Below are 10,000 nucleotides of genomic sequence, written 5' to 3'. Positions count from 1 at the left end.
AGAAGTTTGTTGTATGTGTTAAATCCCTATTTGTAAAACAAACAAAAACAATGAATAAATAAGTAAATAAAACAACATAGAATATAATATAATGAAACAAAATAAACTAAGCTAATTTAAGATAATATTAGAAAAGTAATGAAATAAAACAAGACACAATAGAACTAAACATACGGAATAAGATAAAATCAAACAGAGATAAAACTAAATTATGTAAAACAAGATAAAATGAAATAAAATAGATTTCAGGTTGCATGTATACCGGCAGTTCAAGATATAATGTATCGCATGAATTTGCTCATTAATATTTTTTGGAATGCTTCTCTTCTTAATTTTGAAACGCTTCCCAAAGTTAACCTAAATATTTTTTTTGGAGAAAGAGTCCAGCACCCAAATAAAGGAAAAAGAGAAATAGTTTTGCCACGTGGCACAGGCAAAGGTAATCAATTGGCCAAAGATCATATTGTCAACGAAAAAATAGCAAAGAAATAAAGAAGAATTAAAATAAACCTCCAAATACCTATTCCCCCTCTGATTGGCGAAGCTAGGGATGACGTCATTACGGCTGACCAATAGGCGACCTTTGTGTCGCGGCATGACTCCTCCCACGTGGTCGACGCGGGTGTTATATGAAGGCGGACGACTTCCAAAGCTGCTTGACTTCCCTGTCTTCCGCGTCGATCGCACTAGTCATAGGATCGACTCTTTCGCGGGAGAGGACATCGGCTATAGGACATCGACTTTATCTCTTAAACCCCACACGGTAAAGAAGAGGATCAGTTTCACAGTTAAGAAACATTTTCCTACAGGAAACCGAGCTTACCGGACGACGACTTTTTCAAACAAAACCGACGTGACGTCAAAGACGAATATTTCTAACGACTAGCTTTTTGTCTCTATTTCCAGTCACAACATTAGTAGTAGTTTTTCACAAAACTACGGACAACTGCCGTCTTTAGACAGTCTATAAATACGGAAAGATATAAAACGAAAAGGAACAGGGTGCAATAATTGAGACCTAAGTGCAACACCGTACAGACTAATTAAATTCATTCACGCAAACCCACACCTAAATTCTTCGATATCATAAACCCAAGATTACTCCCAAACACTAACTCAGAAAGCTAAAATCGTACGTCAGACTAGTCACACAAACCAAACCAAAATACACAGTAAGGAAAGTTGTATGTAAACATAACGCATAGTTATTAAACCATACATACATTCTTACTACTACCACCTCTCCAACCTTGCGAAACAGGTCGATTCAACAAGTGTCCCCAAGCAACAAGTTACTGGGAACACGAACTCACACGCTCCCCCCTCCCACACACTTCCTCGACACTTCTGAAAGTTCAGACGAATCAATTACTCACATCAACCTATTCATCCGAACGAGAGACTAGTCAACTAACTACCATAAGTTAGCCGGCGGGCATAATCTTAAAAATACCTAGTTATCTAACTCACTGACAAGGGTCCCTTTCGCAAACTCGTAGCTCTTACGTCACCAAGAGCTCAAGATAAAGTGCATCAGTCCACACCTGGAACTCAAGTAAGTAAACTTTGCGTGTGTGTGTAAGTGTGTGTGTGCTTGTTCATGAATACTTCGGTAGACACACTAACATATCCCGTGATTTGTTAAAGTTTTACTAATATATGCGTTGTTGCTGCATTATAGCAGATTTATTCACACAAATGTTAATTTTATAGCAGGAATATTGAAAACAGAATCATATCAAGTACTCAATGAAAAAATTACTACATTCCTGATAATTCTTAGGTTAGGTTCGAGCGTACGCAATTGTCCATTTTGTTTGTTCATGTGTGTGAATATTTGTGTGTATATGCATACGTGTGTGCGCATGTGTGTTCTTGCATCTCTGTGGGCGTCAAAATGTATATAAATGTTTACGTGTATTTGCAACTATGATAGTATGTGTGTATGTTGTGTATGCACAGGGTTGGGTCTGCGTTTTGTATGAATGTATATTCACATATATATGCGTGTGTGTATGTGTGGGTGATTCATCAAGGTCTTGAACCACGTGTTGGACTCGTGATCGAAAGCTATTACCCTCCCGGATGAGAGCTCAGAGTTCATGAATGGCCCTATCGGGTGCACACGTGTGTGTGTGTGTGTGTGTGTGTGTGTGTGTGTGTGTGTGTGTGTGTGTGTGTGTGTGTGTGTGTGTGTATGTTTGCATATGTGTGTGCTTGCGTGCGTGTATGTGTGTGTATTTACCTAGTTGTATCTTACGGGAAAGGAAGCTACGCTCGTGGTGTCCCATCTTTGCATCTCGCAGTATCTAGGTTGCTCTTAAATTCATGTATGGTTTTCGCACACACTATCATTTTGTCCAGTTTATTCCGTACATCTACAACTCTGTGTGGAAAGCTGTTCCTTTTCAGGTCACTTCTATAACTGTCCTTTTTGAGTTTCTTTTCATGTCCTCTTGTGTCTCTCTTATCCCAATTTAGCAAGTCTTCTCTATCAAGGACTTCCATGCCTCTCATGATTCTATAGATGGTCAATAGGTCACCTCTTTCTCTTCTTTGTTCCAGAGTCGGTAATTCCAGCTCTGACAATCTCTCCTCATATGACAGTTCTGAAAGTGTTGGGGCCATCTTCGTAATTGCTCTTTGAATAATTTCAATCTTATTTATATTCTTTTTAGTACTGGGTGTCCATAGTGTCACTTTACAAACTCTGAATATTGTCCTCCTCTATGAATTCCTTATTCCACATACGTCTGTACAGCGTTGATCACATCACCCGTCTTCTTTTATTTATCCTCAAGCTACAGCGTTTCCGATGTTCATAGTTACAGACTCGAAACCTCTCTGGTTTCGTTATAATTCTCCATTTTGTGTGAACGCCAACCTATTGCTACGTATTCTAAGTTAAGTGTGCGGTACTCGGTTATCAGTAATCTCAAAATGCTTTCATGCACATGTTCACAAAGAAACTTAAGTATTACTCACAAGACATACAATCTCCCGGCTCTAAAGTTTTGCCTGGAAACTTTATCCGCTCAATGTTGTGAAAAAAATCACAGATATGGGCTCTGAACTTGATGGCGTTGCGTCACCAAGTCCTTTGAAACAAAACGTCAGCAAATTAAAAGCTTTATTATGTCTGTTTTTTGCCCATCAAAGTCCAAAATATCCAAATGGATAGTTATCTTATCTGACTCTACATCGATTAATTCTTTTTCTCTCAGTATGTGCCTATGATCTCAACTTACATGTTTTGTAACATATTACTTTGACTGTGTGTGTGTGTGTTTGTGTTTGTGTGTGTTAGTATGTGTGTTTGTATGTGTACGTATGTAAAGGGATAGGAAGATGGCGGTGTTTGTGTGGGAGTTTTTTTGTGTGTGTGTGTGTGTGTTTGTATGTGTGTGTGTGTGTGTTTGTATGTGTGTGTGTGTGTATGCGCGCGCGCGCGCGCGTGTGTGTGTGTGTGTGCGTGTGTGTGTATTTGTGTGCGCATCTGTGTAGTAGGTGCAAGATCACAAAAGTAAGTGATTCTATTTTTTCTGCCTTCTGGCCTGTAATATACCTAGGTGGCCCCCTCATGACAGTTATCAAAAAAAAAAAAAACTCTCATAACTTCTGATGTCCCATGTACGTCAGGTGGCCTCCCAGGAACGGGACAGTGAGGGGAGGAGGGGGGTGGGAGGAAAGGGGGACCATTCCATTCCCGGTCGAGAACCTCCGACACCTGCGAAGGTGCAGGTGTCAGGGGACTGCATCACGAGTGCAAGTCCTCTTATCTTTAGCTTCAGCCACTCTTGAGGGACAGCTTTCATGTTACTATTTTCTTTTGGGCTCTGTTCCCAAGAGACCTTTGAGGGATGAAACCATAGAGGGGTCAATCGAGGTATTAACGGTGAATACCATCCTGCGTTTACCGGATGGGCAGTAAATTAAAGTGGTTGTGATGAAGAGCTTTCGCCAGGAGGCGCTGAGTAGCTGAGGCCGAAGCTCTCACCTATGCCCTATGTGCCTGGACTGTTGGAGCATGTAACAGTCTCTGCTGGGAATTGGAGAGAAGTTCGGGATTCGAACCCACGACTAAGTAAATGCGAGACCAACACGCTTCCGATTATGTCACCAGCGCATAGAATAAAGAGAACATTAGGAAAAGAATATGATGATAACACAGCTAATAGACAGGAGAAAGGGTACTGAAAAGGCGGTAATTGTGTTTGATATATTCATTCGGTAAAACAAATCTTCGAGATCAGTCTGAATCAGATTTCTTTTTATATATTTTGCAACTTTATCTCTGCCGAAAGCCATCCCATAATCGGAGTTTTTTTTCTTCGAACAATTATTTTCCGCCCTGAACACTTAAATGTCAGTTATGCAGACCGGTCTTTCTATTGTTAATCTCTAATTTTGAAAAAGAAAAAGAAAAGTGCTTAACAGAAGCACTTATAGTGTGTTTTGGAAAAGTGAGCTCGTTCTGTATATTGGAACCTTCCGAAAATTGGAGACTTCTAATTGAGAAACCTATCTGTATTTGGCCAATTCCTTTAATCACTCGTGATACTATCCTCCCCTGGGAAGTGACCAAATGTACACCGAAATTTCCTTAGTCGGTCTTTGCAACACTTAGATGATCTACATAGTTATATTGGCAACTTAACTATTTGTGTTACCGTACATAGGTTGCTAAAAAAAGTTAATGTAAAATATTCCAACTGTACAATATATGTTTAGATGAACACCTGTGTTTATACATTGCATATACACATACACATATACTGTACACATACAATGCATACATGGATACATACATGCTCAGTGAGGTAGATGTAATATTACATCCAGAAACACGTCTACTCACTGATCCACACAAAACAACCTTGTGTAAAGTTTTGCCGTTTGGGAGGTATTGCTCTTGATAGCACACACACACACACACACACACACACACACACACACACACACACACACACACACACACACACACACACACACACACACACACACACACACACACACACACACACATTTACACATACACACACACTTCTATTCTTCTCTTCTCTCCCCTCTCGTTAGGAGTGTTCAACCCACTTCCTTTCCATACAAGTGACTCGTGTATTTTCTAATATAATAAGGGGAGAAATGGTGAGCCCAAATCATTTTCCTCGATCTTTAGATAATGAACTAAAGCTAAACATGTACAAGCCTTAATCTCTTGTACTCTATCACTCAACTTGCTCGTAATAATTCCTACTATCGAGAGCATTTCATTTGTAAATCTTTATTACTGTCTATGTCCAAGAGAACATTTGTATGTTTCATCTGTTACATTCTTGTCTTTTCCGATTTTTCTTGCCTCGCCTCCTTTCTGTTTTCTTTGCCACTCTCTCTTGTTCTGGACCAATGTTTCTTCCTTCTCTGCGTTTATCCCGTCCCTAACAAAAAAAAACTTCCTTACATTGTCCTGCCAACTTGTTTTCGGTCTTCCCACTCTTCTTCTTCCATCCACGTTCAAGCCAAACACACTTTTTGTCTTCTTGTCCCTTTTAATCCTCTTTGCATCCCCGTCCCATCTCAGTGGGGCCTTGTTTTTCTTCTCTGCCACGCACAACTATTTTTCGCATATCCTTCTTCTCTTCTCACGTGATTTTTTTTTTCAATTCTGCAACACGCACTTACGTGCAGCTAAGAGCCGAGTTCGAAACCAATGAACACGGCTTTTCCTGTCAGCTCGAGCACGTAGGACAAACATGACGGCTTCAGTCACAGTTAAACGCCCTGTGGCATAAACTTCTCTCCTTTTACATGCATTCTTAAACAACCCAACTTCATTGATTTTTAGTTCTCCAAGTCGACAACCCGAACGTCTATAAGTAGGTCTCATACAATAACTCTAACTCCACTATTCTCTCCAGAACCAGTCTCCCTATCAGACTATGCACCATTTCTTGTTTCATTTCTTCACCCGCCTTCTTGTCCATCTTCAAGATTACGAACACTTATCTCCTAAATTCTATTATCATTCAACTCAATTATAGAGGTAACTCCTCCACTTTCTCCCATAACCTTCCCCTCATCATATCCTTTTTCATGACACTTCTTTCAAACATCTCGTTGAACGCCTTCCTCTTCACCATCACCAACACCAAACTTGCCTGTCTTTCCTACGACCACCATTCCTTATCCTCGATTTCATGTCCCTCAGAATCACAACCTTTGTTCTTTCATTTATTCTTTCTACATCTTTGTTTAGTTGGAGCCAAGACTCTCCCCGACATCTCTCCATCATCATCATACGGTCCACATACCCCATTAACTTTCACCCGTAACACTTTAGAAATTAGAGCATAATGACCACCACGCCTTCCCTAGACCTTTTTGTCTTCGCTCGAACCCTAATCACTCTCGTCGACCACAATCGTTCTTCTATCCTGGCTCCTGTTTCCTCCTTCCCCATTGCATCTCACCACGAGTATATTCATATTGCTTTCTCAAAAGACGTCCGCTATCCTCAGTTACTTCCAAACCGTAGTGCAAACCTATACGTTACATTCACCAGGACTTAATGATTTATCCCTTCACCATACTACTGCCTAAGCCTACCCTGTATCACTGTGTTTAGTGTGTACACCTTCGTATATAAGGCATGGCTAGCACACACACACACGCACGCACACACACACGCTAACACACACACACACACACACACACACACACACACACACACACACACACACACACACACACACACACACACACACACACACATTCACTTGGAAATGAACTTTTTATTCCATCATTTAATGCACGGGCACAAAAACTATTGCGCAACTAATCTACTAAAATTCTAGAAATATGGTCACCTAAGACAGAGATAAAGAGAGCAGATCTAACACATTAAAACTTCGAAAAACCCATTGAAACTGCCATACACGAGAGACAACTAAGATGCTCATGGTACTTGAGAAGACCTATTAAATTGGGTAGAGGACTGTAGACATGGTAAACAGATCGTTATTCTAAAAAAAAAAAAAAAAAAAAAAAAAGGACGCTTCTAAACTGAAAAAATGCCATAAATGGTGTTCCTCTGGTTCCGTTCTTGGTGCACTTCTCTTTTCATTAAATACAAACAACAAAGATCCCGAACTGAAATCCACTATATATAAAATCTGCTGTGGAATAGTAAATCTGTGTGGAATAGCAAATGGATAATCACTTTGACTGAATATCTATAAATATCTAGACAATCTAATACATTGTTATTAAATGTTTTGTAATAAAACTTAACCATTCATCGCGTTAAGTAATGTTATAGGTAAAAGAAACATTAAAGATGATTGCCAGTTATTTTCGAAAACTTAAAAGTGGAAAGCAAAGAAAGATAATAGTGTAATTATCAAAAACAACACGGCACGGACATCCCCTCGTCTTCTCTAGATATGAGGGGACGAAAAGGGAGGATCGCCACGTGAATGAAGCTGTGGGGGTAAATCAGCCTCGGTTGACGAGCCCTGCTGTGTCTTGCTGCATTGCTTCCTGACCCGATTTGTGGGTGACAGGGAAACAAATGGGTGTAGGATGGGTGGAGGGTAGGTGCATGCCTTGGCTGCCTATCTCCTTGTGAAGGGGAAGAACTCTTTTGGTATGTAGATAGATAGATAAACAAATCACATGGTTTGTCCGCATATGGCCCCTAATCTTGTTAAAGTGTAGGACAGATTAGAAAGGATACAGTGACAAGACACTTTTTTGACACCAAATATCAGATGCAAATCATACAAAAACTGCCGAAAATGGTTGAACCCGGTTACTCTAAAGAGGAGGCTTAATGAAAAACTTTAAGTTTTTCGATGGGAGTGATAGCATAAAAAAAACTCGGAAACTGGAGAAGAAATGCTGGCTTCAATTCATCAAACCTTAGACTTAATTAAAGAAAAAATAAGATAAAATAAAATAAAATAAGAAAAATAAAAAAATAAACTTTCACATGGAATCCAGATGGAAGTGTGATAATCAAGTTTGATAAACACCAAAGCACAAATAACCCTAACCTTAAAAACAAACCAAACACCAGAATGTCTCGTGTCTTACGGACCTATATCACTCCTTTCTACAATACAAATGCTACTACAAAGGTTTATTTAAGAAAGAATAGTAATTTGCATATTATGCCAATCAAAACAACATGGGTTCAAAGAACCATACCCAAGCATTCTGCTCATACACCTTTCAAAACAGATATCTTTAACAAACGGACACTTCTCAAGAGAACAGTAATGGCGGCAACAGGCATACAGAAAGGAAGAAATAATTGAGAAAGTTCTTGGTTGGCGAAGAATGCAGAATGTATCAGAATTAATGCAGATCGAAGGCTATGCAGAGGCGTCCCACAAGGAGCAATATTATCACCAACTCTATTCAACCTTTTTGCCCACGCATAACCTCTCGACCCCAGCTTCAGGAAACAAACACCAAGAAACTCACGTAGATTACCTAAAATGATTATAAAACACTATAACTACAAAGTAGCTGACAAGATAGATATACACCAAACAGCTAGAAAACAACAGAATGTCACTATCCCTTAATGATAATTCAGTAACAATCATGAACCCACAAAGCACTCTACCGTCTCACTGTACGGCTAATTCCTTCCACTAAATAATAACCATGCGACACTACGGCCTCATATATGGCACAGACAGAACCTTCATTTCCCACATGAGAAATCATACAGGGAAAATAAACAAGGCACTGAATGTACTCATAGCTATAATAAGCATAGGATTTGGACAATAGAAAGAATCATCAAAGTATACAAACAACTCATGACAGCAGTACTAAGTTATCTGTCCCCAGCTTGGTTCTCTACAAATTAGTGTGTGTGCGTGTGTGTGTGTGTGTGTGTGTGTGTGTGTGTGTGTGTGTGTGTGTGTGTGTGTGTGTGTGTGTGTGTGTGTGTGTGTGTGTGTGTGTGTGTGTGTGTGTGTGTGTGTGTGTGTGTGTGTGTACGTGCGTGCGTGTGTGTGTGTGTGTGTGTATGTGTGTGTGCAAGCACGATCACGCGCTTTGTCTGTACACAAGCATATGTAGGTATGTGTTACATTTCTACTGCGTTCGTTTACGTTAACATCGTAAAAGTTATTCCCAACTTTGCGTCTTTTCTGTTTCTAACTGGCTCGATTCAACGCAAAATTTATATACGAGGACATCATATAGTATTTTGATAAAAGTGACGGTTGATCCGTAAAAAATCTAAGCCAAGTTTTCGCAAATATTCAGTATGTATGAAGGAATGGAGGAGGTAGCAAATCTTTTTTCCCATAAATTTGATAAAGAATTCACAAAACAGTTTAATGGGAGCGGTAGGAAACTCAATGAAATCATTCAACAAACTAGATTAGAAATATTTAAACCAGCCTGTATTGTTTTTGTTTTAAAGCTAGACGGCTTTATTTAACTTAGAATCTATTCTAGAACTAAGGAGATACAGAATGAGGACCCACGGTGCGCAACATAGAACAGATAACGTTATGGAAGTTGTACGACTTTGTAGCCGATAACGAATCGTATGTTTCAAGGTTAACTAATCTAGCTTTAATCGATCTAAGCCTTAAACCTTCCCTAAGCCCAAATGGAATCATCTGACGTCAGTTAGAATCTCTAAGGTACTGCTTAGGATTAACCGGGTTATATATATGTCTATCTATCTATATACCAAATGTTTCTTCCTCTAGTTAGGGAAGTAACTAGACAAAGCATCCATCCACTTCCATCCCTTCCACTCCTACGTGTCAATCATTTGTATCCATTTCAATTTAGATTCTCGTTGATGAAGGTTTATCCGTGACTTCCCGCCCAATGCCCAGGTCATAAACAACACACCAAGACAAATCGAAGGACATTTCTAAATAAAGTCTGAATAGACAGGGGAATGGGTCTGCGCTAATGCGAATATTTTTTATAATTGTATGAAGTAATACTTTCTTTGAAAAGATGT

The 10,000-nt window shown here is 39.5% G+C and overlaps 1 protein-coding gene across 6 annotated transcripts in view; it reads left to right on the top strand.

Annotated features, from left to right (window-relative positions):
• LOC143018058 (uncharacterized) overlaps window positions 1–10,000 on the top strand; it is a 220,290-nt gene that overhangs the window by 111,035 nt on the left and 99,255 nt on the right. For 2 of the 6 annotated variants that reach the window (XM_076173120.1, XM_076173115.1), the window contains exon 1: window positions 672–1,555. The exons of 2 other annotated variants lie outside the window; for them this stretch is intronic. The gene's annotated coding sequence lies outside the window, so the exon portion shown is untranslated. Of the gene's footprint in view, window positions 1–665; window positions 1,556–10,000 lie in introns of those variants that run through there. 2 more of the 6 variants (XM_076173116.1, XM_076173119.1) reach the window with 2 other exon arrangements.

The sequence above is a fragment of the Oratosquilla oratoria genome, chromosome 34 (assembly GCF_046742065.1).
Source record: "Oratosquilla oratoria isolate Oo_2021 chromosome 34, ASM4674206v1, whole genome shotgun sequence".
Taxonomy (NCBI): Eukaryota; Metazoa; Arthropoda; class Malacostraca; order Stomatopoda; family Squillidae; genus Oratosquilla; species Oratosquilla oratoria.
The sequence above is the reverse complement of the archived record's forward strand: the minus strand, read 5'-3'. Positions and strand labels throughout refer to the sequence as shown.